The sequence below is a fragment of the Dipodomys spectabilis genome, unplaced genomic scaffold, assembly GCF_019054845.1.
Source record: "Dipodomys spectabilis isolate Male_0828 unplaced genomic scaffold, ASM1905484v1 ptg000059l, whole genome shotgun sequence".
NCBI classification, from domain to species: Eukaryota; Metazoa; Chordata; class Mammalia; order Rodentia; family Heteromyidae; genus Dipodomys; species Dipodomys spectabilis.
The window spans coordinates 5,077,169-5,094,983 of NW_024870736.1; the positions used below are offsets into that span (position 1 = coordinate 5,077,169).

Consider the following 17,815-nt stretch of genomic DNA (forward strand, 5'->3'; position numbering starts at 1 on the left):
AGTTTTGTTCTTTGGTGTGTTGAGTTGGAAGCAATAGGAATATATCAGAAAAGTATTCAGTAAGTAACCTGAGAGCAACTGAAGATAGAGGATTGATGCTGGGGAGGAACAGAGGGAAAGCTGGGTAGACAAGAATGGGTTCTGCTTTCTCAGGTGACAGTAAGGAGCATATTGGACAATCTGGCACTTTGTTTCATGGGCATGTCTCTACCTCATAGAGATGTTATAAGAGGAGAAAAGCCAATTATATCAACACCAATCAAAATTTCTTCTCCTTTTTCTCTCTTCTTTTGGAGGTAGTGGGATTTAATTTTGGCCTTATACTTGCTACCCTTGCTAAACAGTCATTATATCACTTGAGCCGGGCTTCTAGCCAATGGAAGACAATGTCTGATTCCAGATTGTATAGAGAATGGAATGTTAAATAGTTTTTATTTTCTAGAGTACTGAGAGAAAAGATGTTAAGGGCTAGTGGGAAAATAGGGTGGAGTAGACTTTCTAGTTCATCTGAAACAAGTTCATGGATGTAGCCAAAATTAAAGTATGGTATGATGGGGCAGGTGGGATTCTGAGAGATAATAGAGCCATAAGAGCTTTAAGATGGGTTCCAAGTTTTACTCTTCCAATTTTCTGGCAAGGGATGTGTTCTGGGTTAAATAAGTAATATAGCACTTGCCTAGTATGCATGAAACCTGAGTTCAATCCATTGAACTGGTGGCTACTTAGGAGACTAAGATCTGAGAATCACAGTTCAAACACCACTCTAGACAGGAAAATCTGTGAGAGACTTTTATCTTTAATTAACCACTAAAATAGTGGAAGTAGAGCTATGGCTCAAATGGTAGATCATCAGCCTTTAGGAAAAGAGAACAACTCAAGAACAGTGCCCAGGCTCTAATTTCAAGCTTCAGGATTAACACACACACACACACACACACACACACACACACACACACACACACACACATACACAAGATACAGAAAGCAAAATACAGCCCCCCACACACTAGTGTATCCTAGTAATATCATCAATCACAGCTTGATCAAGAACATGAGCTCATAGTCCACACACTTTACATGGCTCTTCTCTCCCAATACATCATTTTTCCTCAGACACACTAGAGTCCACCCTCATGTATGCATTCATTTCCTGATTGATTTGTAAGCCCATTCTTTGTAAACTCCATTTTTTCAATATAATTATTTTATTGAATTATTGAAGTATCAAAAATTGGTATCAGGATTCTGGGTGTTGCTTCTTAGATCTTATTAATCACCCTGTTGAACTGTCCCTTTTTCAGAAACATAGATAACATCCAAAATGTTTTTGATATCCTTGTTTTTAACTGTGGTTGCTTGCTGAATCAAAGGAGCTGGATTTTAGAAAAGTTCAATATCATTTCCTTCAAGAATTAATTCATCTTTTTCTTTGCTAACTGTATTTAATCTTATTTTTAATTGTAATTGTAAAGACAATGTACAGAGATGTTACAATTACATAAGTCAGGTAATAAGTATATTTCTTTTTGAACAGTGTCACCACTTACTTCCCTTTTCTCCCAGCTTATCCCTCTCAACACCCTCCACCAAAAGTAGTATAGTTCATTTTCAATATAGTGTCTAGTGTTGCATTTATTCATCTTTTGTCCCACCATTTCTGTGCTTCCCTTTTTCCTCCCTAAAGATTAGCTTATATATAAGATAAAAGGTACAGAACGCAAAAACAGTGAAAAAAGATCAAAAGACAAACAAAAAACTCAAGAAACAAAATAATGTAAAAACTTTGTTTCCATTTCTTAGAGTTCATTTCAATAAATATTTTATATGAGCATATGCCCATAGATATTGAACTTTTGTGATTCTCCCCTAAAAATATCCTCCTTGGGTCTTGCCATGTGAATGTCTAGAGTCCTGTATAATTTTTCATGTTCAAGTATATGCTTTTTCCATCCAGTGTGTTTACTTGTGGACTTAGAGACACTTTCTAGTTACAACAAATGAATGAAGCCATATGGATGAAGCCTGTATTTCTTTGGGTCTGGCTTACTTTGCTTAATATAGTTTTTCCAAGTTTTTTCATTTCCTTAAAAATAGTATAACATCATTCTTTGCGATGGAAGCATAAAATTCTATTGTGTATATATAACACATTCTCTTGATCCATTCATCTGCTGAGGGGCATCTGGATTAATTTCATATGTTGGCTATGGAAATGAATTAATTCCTCTTTCTGGGTTTGAGTCACCGAACAAGCAATACCTGTCCTCATCCAAACTCTTCAGATATATTTCTCAGTGAAGGAGTTTTGGATTTCAACTTAGAGACTTCTTTTCTGAATAAGTACCTCATCTTGTAATGAAAGTCCAGAGTAACACCTTTGATCATGTTCTGTACATGACAACAGATAATGTGGATGGTGGCCAGTTCTTTTCTGTTTACCCACCATTTGTCGACCCAGAGCATCTTCTTTTTCTTTCTAAGGAGAGTGAGTTCTACATTAATGTGGCTGAAATCCCTCTGCAGGGACCCTTCATGATCACAGTGCAGCCCTTCAGAGTGATGTTGACATTTTCTTGAATGTCAACAGTCTGATTGCTGAGATATGGTCTTCATTCTCACTGTAGACGGGGCAAAGAGAGTATAAATTCCAACTTTTTAAACTTTAAATTTTTTATTGCAGTTGTTATTGAAATTTTTCTTTATATATTTCAGTCCCAATATAGTATTTCTCTGTGTAATATTTGTCTGTTCATCCAATGAAGGATATTTATATGAACAGGGATTAATTTTAAAAACTAAGCTTTAAGATGGTGGAGTAAGATGGCGGAGGAGAAGCTGGAGACTAAACAAGCTCTCACATAGAAAGCAGTTTTAGTGTTACAGTGAACAGTCCTAGGCCAGAGAATTACACCAAGTGTGCCATCAAAGTACAGAGAGTTCGGCCAGAGAGGGAAAATCCAGGCAAGGAGACATATCTGAGCACTCAACACAAAAAGCCACCAAAGAAATTCCTGTAACACATGGAGGCTGAATAACACACTGTTGAATCACCAGTGGGTCATGGAAGAGATTAAAAATGAAATTCAAATGTTCATGATATTCAACAAAAATGAAGTAAGCCAAATTACCAGCTCCTCTGGGACACAGCAAAGGCAGTATTCAGAAGCAAGTTTATAGCTCTGAGTTCCTACATCAACAAATTGGAGAAATCTGAAATCAACAATTTAATGAGACATCTGAACCTCCTTGAAAACGAGCAGCAAGACAAACCCCAATCCAGAAGATGGAAAGAAATAATTAAAATTAAATCAGAATTAAACTAATTAGAATTCTAAAAAAAAGTATAGAAAGATTCAACAAAACAAAGAGTTGGTTCTTCAAAAAATTAACAAAACAGTATGTCAGTACCCTTAGAAAATCTTATCAGAAAAAGAAGAGAACACACCCAAATAAATAAGCATGGAGATGAGAATGGAAACATCACCACAGAAACAACCAAGATTCAGAACATTACAAAGGAATATTCTCTAACCTTTATGCTAATAAGTTTGAGAACTTGGCAGAAATGGGCCTTTTCCTAGCAAATCTCGACATGCTGAAACTAAACCAAGATGGGTAAAACCATCTGAACAGGCCCATATCAAGCATTGAAATAGAAACAGCAATAAGAGACCCTCCCCCCACCCCATCTAAGAAAAGCCCAGGACCAGATGGTTTTACAACGGAATTCTACAAGGCCTTCAAAGCAGAGCTCACACCAATACTCCTCCAACTCTTCAATGAAATTGAAAGAGAAAGCTCACTACCGAACACATTCTATGAAGCCATCATAACTCTCATCCCAAAACCAGGCAGGGACTCATCAAAGAAAGAGAACTATAGACCCATTTCTTTGATGAACATTCTTTGATGAACATTGATGAAACACTTCTCAACAAAATTTTCAATAATTCATCCAAAAAATCATACACCACGATCAAACTGGATTCATTTCAGGGATGCAAAGCTGGTTCAATATACACAAATCAATTAATATAATTCATCACATCAACAAAGAGCAAGGATAAGAACCACATGGTTATGTCAATAGATGCAGAAATAGAATTTGACAAGATCCAACACCCCTATATGATGAAGGTTCTGGAAAAACTAGGAATCCAGGGAACATTCCTCAATACAATAAAGGCTGTATATGACAAGCCTACAGCCAACATTATACTTAATGGTGAAAAACTAAAGCCATTTCCTCTTAACTCAGAAATGAAACAAAGATGTCCACTCTCTCCACTTTTCTTCAATCTACTATTAGAATGCCTAGCTACAGAAATAAGACAAGATGCAAACATAAAGGAGATCTAAATGGGGAAAGATGAAGTAAAACTCTCCCTCTTGCAGATGACATGATTTTGTATTGAAAGAATCCTACGGATTCCACTCGCAAATTACTCAAGCTGATTCAAAACTTTGGCAAAGTAGCAGGGTATAAAATTAACCCTCAAAAATCAATGGCTTTTCTTTATGCCAACTATGAGAAAAGCATGGATGAAATGAGGAAAGCAACTCCATTTGTAATAGCCCCACAAAAAATAAAATAACTAGGAATTAACCAAAGAAGTGAAGGACCTCTATGGTGAAGGACCTCTATGATGAAAACTTTAAAAACCTGAAAAAGGAAATCAAAACAGTACTTAGAAAGTGGCAAAATCTCCCATGTTCCTGGATTAGAAGGATCAACATCTTGAAAATGGGAATACTTCCCAAGGTTATCTACAAACTCAATGTGATACCTATTAATATTCCAACCTCATTCTTCAAGGAAATAGCAGAGGCAATCCAAAAATTCATAGGGAACAATAAAAGACCCTAAATAGCAAAAACGATCCTTAACAGAAAGAACAGTGCTGGAGGAATATCAATACCAAATCTCAAACTCTACTACAAAGCCATAATAATCAAAACAGCTTGGTACTGGCACAAGAACAGACCTCAGGACCAATAGAATAGAATGGAAAACCCAGAAATGAACACACAGACATACAGCAATCTAATCTTTGATAAGGGAGCTAAAAAAATAGAATGGAAGAAAGACAGCCTCTTTATTAAATGGTTCTGACAAAATTGGTTAACTACTTGTAGAAAACTAAAGCTAGATCCTTATATATCACCCTGCACCAGAATCAACTCCAAATGGATCAAAGACCTCGGAGTCAAAGCAGACACTCTGAAAACATTACAAGATGGAAAAAGAAATACCCTTGGTCTCCTTTGCACAGGCTGAAAATTTCTTAATAGAGACCCAGAAGCACAACAAATCAAAGAAAGGTTGTACAAATGGGATTGCATGAAATTTCAGAGCTTCTGCATGGCAAAGGACATAGCTAGCAAGATCAATAGAAAGCACACAGAATGGGAGAAGTTCTTCACTAGCCATACAACGGACAAGGGTCTCATATCTAAAATATACCTTGAACTCAAAAAATTAAATCCCCCAACAACAAATCCTCAAAGAAATAACTGCCCAATATAATAAGTGGGCTAAAGACTTAAAGAGAAACTTCTCTGAAGAGGAAATAAAAATGGCCAACAGACACATGAAGAAATGCTCAACGTCTCTAGCCATAAAAAAAATGCAAATCAAAACAATATTGAGATACCACCTCACCCCAGTTAGAATGGCTAGAATCAAGAACCCTAATAACAACAGATGCTGGAGAGGATGTGGACAGAAGGGAACATTACTGCATTGTTTGTGTGAGTGTAAACTTGTTCAACCACTTTGGAATGTAGTATGGAGGATCCTCAATAGACTCCACATAGAGCTCCCCTATGACCCAGCAATCCAACTTTTGGGCATTTACTCAAATGGTCACAAACAAGACCATACTAAAGCTACCAGTACAAGTATGTTTATTGCAGCATTATTTACCATAGCTAAGATCTGGAACCAACCCAGATGCCCCTCAGTAGATGAATGGATCAAGAAAATGTGGTATATATACACAATGGAATTCTATGCCTCCACCAGACAGAATGACATTGTCCCATTTGTTAGTAAATGGAAGGACTTGGAAAAAATTATATTAAGTGAAGTAAGCCAGGCCCAAAGAAACATAGGTCTTATGGTTTCCCTTATTTTCAATAACTAGTATATGTCTGAGACAAGCAGAAAAGGTCAGATAAGTTGGTGTTAGGTGAAATGGACCCCAAGATAAGTATTCAAATGTTTTTTTTCTTTCTTGTGATTGCTTCTAACATATTTATAAGATGATTTCTTTGTTGCTTTGTATGTCCCTCCCCCATGGTATAATTGTATTTGTATTTCATTGTATTTGATGTTGGTTTAATTTGTGGATGAGAAGGGCAAAAACAAATCATTTAAATAGGGATACAGGTGGACCCATTGGAACAATGAGATGTACAAGTCCTTATGTGGAAAAACTAACTTTACAAGTTTGGCTGCAGGGGAGGGAGGTGGCGGCTCAGGGTGGGGTGGTGGGTAGGAAGGGATGGGAAGGGGAAACAACAATGCTTATCAAGCATTGTTGCCCATGTAATTGTAACCCCTCTCTATGGTATTTTCACAATAATAATAATAATACTCACTAGAAAAAAAATACGCTTTAGCCAGATGCGGGTAACTCATACCTGTAATCCTAGCTACTCAGGAATCTGAGATCTGAGCATCACGGTTCACAGCCAGCCTGGGCAGGAAAGTCCGTGAGATTCTTATCTCCAAAAAATCACTAGAACACTGGAAGTGACACTGTGTCTCAAGTGGTAGAGCACTAGTCTTGAGCTGAAGGGTGCAGGGACAGTGCCCAAGCCAAGTTCAAGCCCCAGGACTGACAAAAGAAGCTTATCAAATTATTCTGATACTTATGGTCTGAAGGCATACTTAATGAATTACATTCTCCACAAAAATGCATAATATCCCTTTGTTTTACTTTCACTGATCTAATAAGTGGAAATATGTTTTATTATATTTGAATATTACTAACCATGTGGGAGTATTTGAGAATCTTTAAAAATTCTTATCCATTTATAATTATTCTTAGTTTACCTAATCATACCCTTTGTCTTCTATTTTTTCTTTTCTTTTTTTTTAAATTTAATTTTATTTTATTTGTGAACATATTGTACAGAGGGGTTACAATTACATGGGCAGGATAATGCGTACATTTCTTACCAAGCATTGCAGCCTCCTCCTTTGGTTTACCCTTCACATCCCTTCCCAGCCTCCCCCCTCCTCCACAATCCCAATCCTTCTCCTTCCTCCCCCTTCCCCCCCCACCGACGTTGTAAAGCTCGTTTTGGACATGACAACTTGTACTTCTCATTGTTGCAACAGGTCCACCTGTATCCTTAAACAACTGGTTTTTCCCCATCCTTTGTCTTCTATTTTTTAAGTAAATTATTTTTATTTTTCTTATTTGCTTTTATAACAATTTTAACCCTTTGTTATACGTAGTTTTGAGTCTGTGGCTTTTTATGCCATAATTTTTATTTGATTAGGAATCATCAACATGGCCTACACTGGCCCAAATTCCTTCACATTCTAGAATTTCATAGTTCACCCAAAGGAATGAACATAGCATTGTATATATGGATGTCCAAACAGGCCATTTGGAAACAAGTTTTGTCCTGTCATTAATTTGCTTACTTTCTCCTTCTTGTCCAAAAGTTACTTAAAAATGACCTTACTTTGAAAAGTTCAAGTTAATTTTAGCTTCATTCATTTAGGTTTTGTGTATTATACAGCCTTTTGCATTTGTCTAAAGATTGTTTTCAATGTTTATGAACATAAAATTCGAGAGGCATTGTAAATCTACAAGTAAATCCAATGCACAGTACAAGACAAATAATTATTCTTGGACATGATTAGTTAAACAGCACCCTAAACATTGACACAAAGAACAAAGGAAGGCATTCTTAGGGGAGCATAACAAGGGCTCAAAAGATGTGAGCATATGATCATATAAAATGATGCTTATTGAAATAAACTCCAAGAAATGGAAACAAGAGGGGTTTTGATTGTACTGTTTACAGTTATTTTTCCTTCTGTTTATTTCTTTTTGTCACTGTTTTTGATTTCAGTACCCTTTGTCTTGTATATAAATTTATCTGGTTTGGGGAGTGAAAGGGGAAGCACAGAAATGGTGGGACAGCAGTGATAGTCACTAGACACTATGTTATAAATGAACTATACAACTTGGGAGGAGAGGGGAAAACTGGGAAAAAATGAGGGAGGAGGTGACATTGTTAAAATGGGTTATGCAACTGTAACATCTCTGTATATTATCTTTACAATTAAATTTAAATTAAAAAATTGAGAGACATTACAAAAACTAAATTAGGCATCTGGCAACTGAAGATTAGATTTATCCTCATGCTCAGTGTTATTTTGTTCTAGTTGGCTATTAAAACCACCTTTATCCTGGATGATGTAATAGTAGTAGAAATAATAATAATAATAATAATAATACATCATTATTTCTTAGCATGTCAGGCAACCTTTTCTGTTCTGCAATGTTGGGGATAAAACCTAGGTCTTCCTGCCTGCTAGGCAAGTACTCTACTACTAGTCCTTTGGGGCATTTTGGTTTGGATTTTATCTTTTATTTATTTATATTTTTTTTAGTCATGGGGCTTGAAATCTGGGCCTGAGCTCTGTCCCTTAGCTTTTCAGCTTAAGACTAGCACTCTACCACTTGAGCTGCAGTGCCACTTCTGGTTTTCTGGTGGTTTATTGGAGGTAAGAATCTCACAGACTTTCCTGCCCGAGTTGGCTCTGAACCATGATCCTCAGATCTCAGCCTCCTGAGTAGCCACCAGCACCCAGCTGTTTTGAATTATATTAGGATACATTAATTGTAAAAACTAATGAGTTTCATTGTAATGTTTTTGTGAATATAATGTACATAGATCATATCTTTCCTCCCCTATTTTCTTTTGTAATGCTCAGTCTCTTTCATAATATTTCCACTTCTACAATCATGTCATGTTTTCTATACTCCACATATAAAACAAACATACCATGCTTTTCTTTCTGAGTCTGTCTTATTTTGCTTAACATTATCACTGTTTCTATTTTCTTGCAAATGACAAAACTTCATTTTTCTTTATGGCTTAGTAATTTATATCTATCATGTACATATATCTCCTATTCCTTATCTATTTATCCATTAATGGGCACCCAACCTGATGTCATAACTTGTTTATTGCAAATAGTACCACAATACATACAGTTATGAAGCATTTCTATTGTATGCTGACTTTGAATTCTTCATACATATATGTATACATACATCCATCCTCCATATACATATATACACACACACATATATATGTTTACACACATATATTTATTCCTCCTGCCTTTCCTACCTTCCCATTTTTTGTTGTTTGCTTTCTTGATGAAAGTCATTCTGACTATGGTAATGTGGAAATTAAATGACAGCAAGGCATTAATCTAAGTCTAGACCTTTCTAGGAGTAGACTCTTGTATGACTGCTCAGAACTCATATGCATGAAGCCAGCCCCAGTGACAATACATCATTTTTATAATCTTCAAAATGACAGATTGTTAGTTATGGTGGAATTATGCAGTGATATCACCATTATCCTTAGCAACACTATCAGCAATTCCTTATTGTCTTCTACTTCTTAACTCACTCCATATTTCTCAGAGTAATAATCTTAGAATTTCTTTATTCTTTTGTCACATTAAAATCTGTATCAATACTATACAAGAAAATAATATGAAAACAAAGTGATCATTACCCAAGATGTCTGTTTTTATACTTTGATATCACAGAGGCTCAACCCTGAATCCTAGGAGAAGTATATGGGTTTTACTCCCACCATAACTAAAAATCTGCACATTTGGGACTTGCTAATATTTCATTAATTTCGTAAAATTCAATGTATTCAAATTTTGAATAGCAAATATCACTTTCATCTTTGAATCACTCGGTGGTCATGAGTACATTCTCTTCAGCACCCAAATGACTTTTTTGTCATGTTTTCTCTGAGTCTTGATTCTCAGATAATAAGCAGAAAAATCTCCAAATTGAATGGTCTCTTAATGTGATTGTGGCTCCAGGAAAGAAAGAGGAGGAACAGGAAGATGAGGAGGACAAGGAGGAAAAAGAGGAAGAGGATGAAGGAACAAAGAGAAAGAGCACTATGATTAATCATGAGTGTATTTCCACTGTCACATTAAGTCACATAGGACAAAACCATATAACTAAGCCACTAAAATTGTCAAGAAAACCCACATATCATGAATAGAATGACTTAAAGTATGTTGAATCATGTTTCAAACAAAAAAACTGAGGAAACCTTTTTTCATCCTTATTAATATGCTTACAAGGCTAGATGAGTAAAAGGAAATACAGAGGAGAGAGAGGAAGGGAAACCCAGTAGATTAGAGCATTAGAAAAGTTACTTTCAGAAATGTGTAAGGTGTCTCTCTAAATGTTCAAGGATGTCAAAGTCTAATTACAATGTTCTAGGGAATAGAGATTGTGTAGGAGTTCTTCTTCAAAGGGAATGCCCCAGGTAGTACACTTCTTAAAATTCACAATGTGGAAATTACCAAAACAGTTGTGTTGTTGTTGTACCTCCAAAGCTATCTCAGATAACAATTAGATTTAGGAATCATGTCCTGAACTAATTATGATTTAATGCAAATAGAAGAGTGACATTTGTGAAGTGCTTACTATGCATGTGTGATCTTGGCATAATACATGCATTAATTCATTTAATTCTCACATAAAGAACCTCCCAAATGTGGACAGATCAAAATTTCAATTTTGAAGATAAAAAATGATGTACTAGCACTGGGCCTGGCTTCATGCATATGAGTTCTGTGCAGTCATACATGAGTCTACTCCTAGAAAGGTCTAGACTTAGATTAATGCCTTGCTGTCATTGTCTTGATTTTTCTTAATAATTTTTGGACCAATGGTCCCTCATTTCTATCTTACACTGTAGATAAGTCTTGCTCAGACCTGCCCTTGGGTTGAGCGTAGACTGTTTGGAAGGTGACTCCCCTCTCCTACAGATCTTTGGGTAAACTATTCTATTGGCATGAACCTGTGAACTTTGCCTAGTCCATTCCTAACACATACATGTCTTTTTAGAGAAATAGCACTATATTTCTTTACTGTCCTCTGCCCAGGCTTCAGAAGCAATAGGCTCCAAGAACTTCTCCCACACCCTCGCATAGTCTGTGGCTTACAGCTTGAAGTGAAAGAGGCTTAGAATTTTTCTCTATTTGGGACTGTAGATACTTTCTACCTTTGCTTAGGTTTTCATTAGAAGGCAACATCTGTCTCTTGTCTGATGAAGACTGAAGGTGTTCAAGTATAAATGACTGAAATTTCATAGTTGCTGAGAGGGTATGTTGGGTAGCCACTTTATTCAATGGTCTTCCTTGTTGCTTATGATAATAAAGAATTCCCCATTGTTGGGGGAGGAGGATTGGGTGGGGGGCGGGGGAGGGTGAGAAGGGATGGGAAGGGGAAACAAAGGAGGAAGCTACAATGTTTGATAAGAAATGTACTCATGATCTTGCCCATGTGATTGTAACCCCTCTGTACAGTATTTTCACAATAAAAAAAGACATGCAGAATTCCCCATTGTTTAGGGTGTCCTTGAGCCATATTTTCACAGTACCGGGCAGAGTTAGATCCTGGCCCTTAAAGCACTGCATTGAGAAACACTGGATCATTTCTTTGCTCAGGAGAGTCACTCTCCAGGAATAATGACCAAATCTCAATCTCTCTTTGTGTGTAGGTAGAGGTAAAAAATGTAGTGAGTGGAGTGTGGATTGGTATGTATATACCCATAGGACACTAGTCTTTTCTTCTGTTTCTCAGTGAGCCAGAAATACTCCTTTTGTAATTACAGCCCTCCAAGTAAGGGACAGAGTAGTAACCAGAGCAAAAAGTTAGTGGTAGCTGGGCACCGATGGCTCACGCCTACAATCCGAGCTATTCGGGAGGCTGAGATCTGAGCATCATGGTTCAAAGCCAGCCTGGGCAGGAAAGTCTGTGAGACTCTTATCTCCAATAAACCACCAGAAAACCAGAAGTGGTGCTGTGGCTCAAGTGGTAGAGTGCTAGTCTTGAGCTGAAGAGCTGAGGGACAGTACCCAGGATCAGAGTTCAAGCCCCATGATTGACAAAAAAAAAGTTAGTGATGCTTCCAGCTCAGAGCCTTGCCCTTGGCATCATCAGTTAGTCACACACTATAGAGTCCAGTAACCAGATACATCATGGACTCATTCCATAAACAGGTATGTATTTTTTGTTCATCTCAGGCACATCCTCATTCAAGAGGACAGAGACCTGCCAGGTACAGTTTTCACATCAGGCAGCCCATACTGTGATTTGGAGGGACTGGCACAAACGTGGAAATTCCACCAAGAATAGGACTGTGAGGCATGACCTGCAGCCTTGTCAAATTCTAAGAAAGGATAAATAGGGAATAGAGACTGTGTAAGATAAATGTTAGAGGAGATGTCATCAAAGAAGTGAAACAGGCTGGCTTTTAAAATATAATCCAGTTCATAACAAGCAGAGAAATGCATTCTAGGCAGGAGAGATGGCAGCATCTGGGCCTGGGAATAACTAGATCTTTAGAACTGAGAACAAGCTGGTCTCTCCATGTGCAGCCATCTACCAGGGATACAGGAAAGGATTTAGGGACAGGCAGAAGCTTCTGACTTAAAACTAGAGGGCCACTGTCTACCCTTGAGTAATCACAGCAGTATTAAAGTTATGGTTTTAGGGTTAGGGTAGTTTGCAGAGCACTGGCTAGAGGAGATGAGCCATGGTCTGGCATTCACTTGAAGATGGAAGTGCAGGTGAGGGTGTAAATGTGGGGAAGACATAGAAAACTTGGCTAAAGTCTAATTCTTGAATATCTAGCTTGTGTATTATGAGTTGAATCTCCTTTTGGGAAAAAGTGAACTTATTTGGAAAGGGAACCTTTTCAGAGGTGATTTAATTGAACTGAGGCAATTAGAGTCTTGGTACAATATTATCAATGTCTTTACTGCAAGGATACATGAATCCACACAGGGAAAAGCCATGTGGTGTTGAAGACAGATATTGTCACCAAACCACAAGCAGCAGTCTGAAGGAACCAACTCTAACAACACCTTGACCTCAGCACCATAACAGAAGAAAATTTCTGTTTTCTGAAGCCATCTAGTTTGTGGAAGTTTGTTGAAACAATTCTGGCAAACTAATATCTATGCCTATAAAAGGATAGTTATTTCAAAGAGCTAAACGACTGAAAGCCAGGCTAACTTGAAGAGGATAGGGTCTGTGGAGTGTGGAAACTTGAATTGGTGCAAGGATCTATAGTCTTCTCCTTCAGATATGGGACAGTAATTTATCAGAAAGTTTTCAAAGAAGTATAACTGGGACCAGCAAGAGAAAGAATCAACAAAATTGGCAGAGCACAGTCAAGGCATGGAAGAGTTGAGGAAGTCACATACTCAGAAAACAGGTGTCAGAAGAGAAAGTATGGTCCATAGTGACCAGTGTCTTGACAGAAAAGTAGGGAGAAATGGCCATATAGGGATCTTCAGCTAAACACAAACCTTCAGAAAGGTCAAAGGATTTATTTACAAGCTCTGATTTCAGCCATTGTCACAGAACCAGGGTTGTTTCTGAAGCCTTATGGGAAGACCAAATTTAAACCTAACCCTGACCTTGAAAGAACAAGAGAACAAGATGTACTTTTTCATTTCTCACTTTTAGAAACTCTCATAGAGCATAGAAACCCTGTGACAATCAACCACGGCTCACATTTGGGTTTTTAAACCTATGGACCATGAAGGATTTTCTGCGACACATTCACATTCTTAGTCATTTGTAGAGTTATACTTCTATCATCCTGAGAACTAGTACCAAATGGAAGACAAGGGCTACACTGTGGCTCTATTTATAATGTTGTTTTAGCATACACATACGGCTTCTGCATTTTAAAACACCTTTTCCTGAAGCTAACTAAGGAAGAAAAATTTAAGTAGATTCTAAAGAAACAAATTTAGAGGCTGGCCAGAAATATCTTCAGAGATACAGCCAAGCATATGTCTGAGACAAGCAGAAATGGTCAGATAAGTTGATGTTAGGCAAAATGAACCCCAAGATAAGGATTCAAATGTTTTTTTCTTTCTTGCAATTGTTTCTAACATATTTATAAGATGATTTCTTTGTTGCTTTGTATGTCCCTCCCCCATGGTATAACCCCTGTTTAACTGTATTTGATGTTGGCATAATTTGTGGAGGGGAAGGGAAAGAACAAATTGCTTAAATAGGGATACAGGTGGACCCATTGTAACAATGAGAAGTACAAGAGGTTATGTAGAAAACAAAATTTACAACTTTGGCGTACGGTGTAGGGGGTGAGAAAGGGGGGAGCAGGGGTAGGGGAAGGAGTGGGAATGGGGAGATGGGAAGGAATGGGAAGAGGAAATAAAGGAGGAGGCAACAATGCTCGATAAGAAATGTACTCATTACCTTGCCCATGTAATTGTAACCCCTCTGTATGGTATTTTCACAATTAAAAAAAAAAGAAATGAGGAAAGGTCTTTACCCATTGAAAGTCCTGGTGATAAAATGTAGAAGGTTCTGGTTTATTTCTGTTTCAAGTAAGGGAAATCAATGTTACTTGGGAAGAAAAAATATTGGTATGTGTCAGATTGTTGACAACATGTATGCAATGATGTAAAAGTCAGGGAACACTTTGATTCAAGCAAAAACATTTTGTAAATGTGGCTCTTTCAATCCTCTGGCTCCCTCTTGAGGGCTACTTAGCTTTTGAAAGTGAGGGAGAAGCTACAGTTTAATCTACTATTTGTGTCAACTTCCCAGAGCTCTAGAAAGGAGTGATGAAATGTTATCTATTGGATGAAATTCAGACTAAGTTCTCAGCTTAAATTCTATTTCCCTTAGATAGCTGGTTTGGATCTCACTAAGTGTTTTATCACTCACTCATATGTGTTGACTTTATAGCACGAATCTCATAATTCATATACATTCCTGCCTTCTCTCTGAATAATGAATTACTTTTCAATTTTGTCTTCTTATCTTGCTACAGTGTTTGACACATATTAAGTGCTTAAAAGATAAATATTTGAGCTGGTTTCTGATGGCTCAAAACTGTAATCCTAGCTACTCAGGAAGCTGATATCTGAGGATTGCAGTTCAGTGCTAGCCTATACAGGAAAATCCATGAGACTTTTATTTCCAGTTAACCATCAAAAAGCCCAAAGTGGAGCTGTGGCTTAAATGGTTGAGCAGTAGCCTTGAGCACAAAAGTGCAGGCCCAGGATGGGCAAAATAAATAAACAAAATAATTACTTGTTTAACAAGTGAAATGTTAATTCATGCTCAGTGAACCGTGTACAGGGAAACAATAGGCACTTTCAAGATCAGTTTCTTATCTCTAACAGTTAAGATATTGGGATACTGGGTCTTCACAATAGTTATATTTTAAGAAAATTGACAGATGTGGTTTCTTGCAAGAAGTGAAATATTAGCTGGTAAGTAATGGGTTTATTTATATAATAAAAATATAAGCATTCTTTTTCACAGATAGGCATAGGACCCTATGAAAATAAGACATAGGGCAGGAAAGTCTTGATATATTATGCATTGAGAACGTGCAGGAAGGGATGTAGGTAGACAAAGGCAAAAGGGAAAGGGCCCAAGAAAGGGATCTGACATACATTGAAAAGCCCATATTCTCTTAAGAAAGTCACAAATGTGTGACATTAGGAAAATCCATGAGCAGAGAGGGAGGACTTTAGAGATTATATAGTCCAAACAAAGGATCTGCACTTGTAGTCTCAGATCTCACTCTGGGATTTAGTTTGAATGATTGTAAATTCCCTATAATGAGTGAAAGAACAGTTACTCTCTTTTGAGACCCACTCTGCCTATTCATCTTATGTTGTGTCTGTCCTGGCAACAGCAAGGACAATATGAATACAGGAAGTCTTTAACACTATCATTTGAGGGAGAAGCCACATTCTGCCATTTTATTTCCAGTATGACCCAGGCTGTGAGGTACCACTCAGTTAGCTACCAATTCTCAGGCATCTGTGTGTGGCCCTTTGCCTCCATTAAAATTCCCTTTGATCTCTCCCATTTTGACTCATTTGGGAAGGTAGGCCTGAATCCTGATTGTTTGCTGAATTACAACAATATTCAGAGCAGTATTCACCATGTTGACCCATTTAGTACAGACTGGCTTTCTGGGTTGGGGTTGTGTTATAGGAAAATTGGCTAACCCTTTTCCCTATTTCCATGAAAGAGTTCACTGCTGTTATTATGCAAATCACTCACCTAGTGTGGAGAGATCAGTGCTGACCACTTACCTGGTTTTCTCTCATGTAATTGCTGTTTCATTGTGTTGCACAAGTGTGACACCCTCAGACAATGGCTTTTGTAGATTGTTGCACTGAACTATAAATCTCTGCTGCATTTTCCCTAACCAGATTTAACAGTTTTCTGTACAGTGGAACTGGTCCACTAGTGTGTTGGATGCATAGATCAAATGCTAGGAGATAAAAAATTAGTAAAAGAATAAAACTCCACTGAAGATCCTGGTCATTTGTCATCGCCACAGCTGTGGTTCTTACCAAGGAATGTGTTACTTACTCTGAGTTTCCATTGAGCAATGGCCTTGGTCCATGGACAATTAAATTATGTCTATCATTAACATGCCATTTCTTTAATATTGCTATTTCTAATATTCAGTATTCCACTGACAACGGTACTTACAAATGATCAACTAAACATTGAATGTTCACCTAACCAATAATTTGGATAGAACTCTTAGAGAAAGAGTACCAAAAGAGGTTATCTTGACTTTCACAAATACAAAATCATTAGAAAATGTCCTTCCAGTATGTCAAAAAATGGATAATAAGCAATATTTGAAAATATATCAGCAGCTATCAGAGAAAAAGTGCAGATATAGCCTTAGTTGTCCTTGGAGGGTTTTCTGTACATTTGTCTTCAGTATATAACAAAGTGCGTTTTGAAACAGTAGCTACTATTCATATGAGAAAGAATTATCTTCCTTGAGGGGCTAACTTTTGAGAGAAGGACCATAAGAGAAGGACCATTGCTTATATATTCTAAGTTTTACTTTTAAAGCAATTATGAAGTATACAGCATGACTCTTGACATAGTTAATTTAATAGATAAATTCATTTACTTACAAGAAAATTAAGAAGGGTACCTGTGATTTATGCATATATTCCTAACTACTCAGGAGACTGTGATGTGAGGATCATAGTTTAAAGCCAGCCCAGGCAGCAAAGTTCGTAAGACTGTTACCTCCAACTAACCAAAAAAGTCAGAAATGGAGCTGTGGCTCAAAGTGGTTGAGTACTAGCCTTCAGAACAAAAGTTCAGGTACAGCACCCAGGCCCTGAATTCTAGCTCTAGGACAGGCACAAGAGAGAAAAAGAGAGAGAAAGTCAGACAGAGAGGCAGAGAGGCAGAGAGGCAGAGAGAGAGAGAGAGAGAGAGAGAGAGAGAGAGAGAGAGAGAGAGAGAGAGAGAGAGAGAGAGAGAGATTACCAAGAGGGTAAAAGCAGATGATCAAATAATACAGTTGTCTGTATAGCAGATGCAAAGCCTTGAGTTCCAATGTTAATACCACCGAAAAAAGTTAAGACTAAAAGGTCAGGATACTACAAATTCATTTTGCTACCTGCTTTCGTATGGTCCATCAGATGAAATTATTCTTTTCCATTTGTATTTGTTTTATTATTTATTTGTTT

The 17,815-nt window shown here is 37.3% G+C and overlaps 1 pseudogene; it reads right to left on the bottom strand.

The window, feature by feature from the left end:
• Positions 1-1,269: 1,269 nt before the first annotated feature.
• Positions 1,270-16,430, bottom strand: LOC122108429 (annotated as a pseudogene).
• Positions 16,431-17,815: the final 1,385 nt, after the last annotated feature.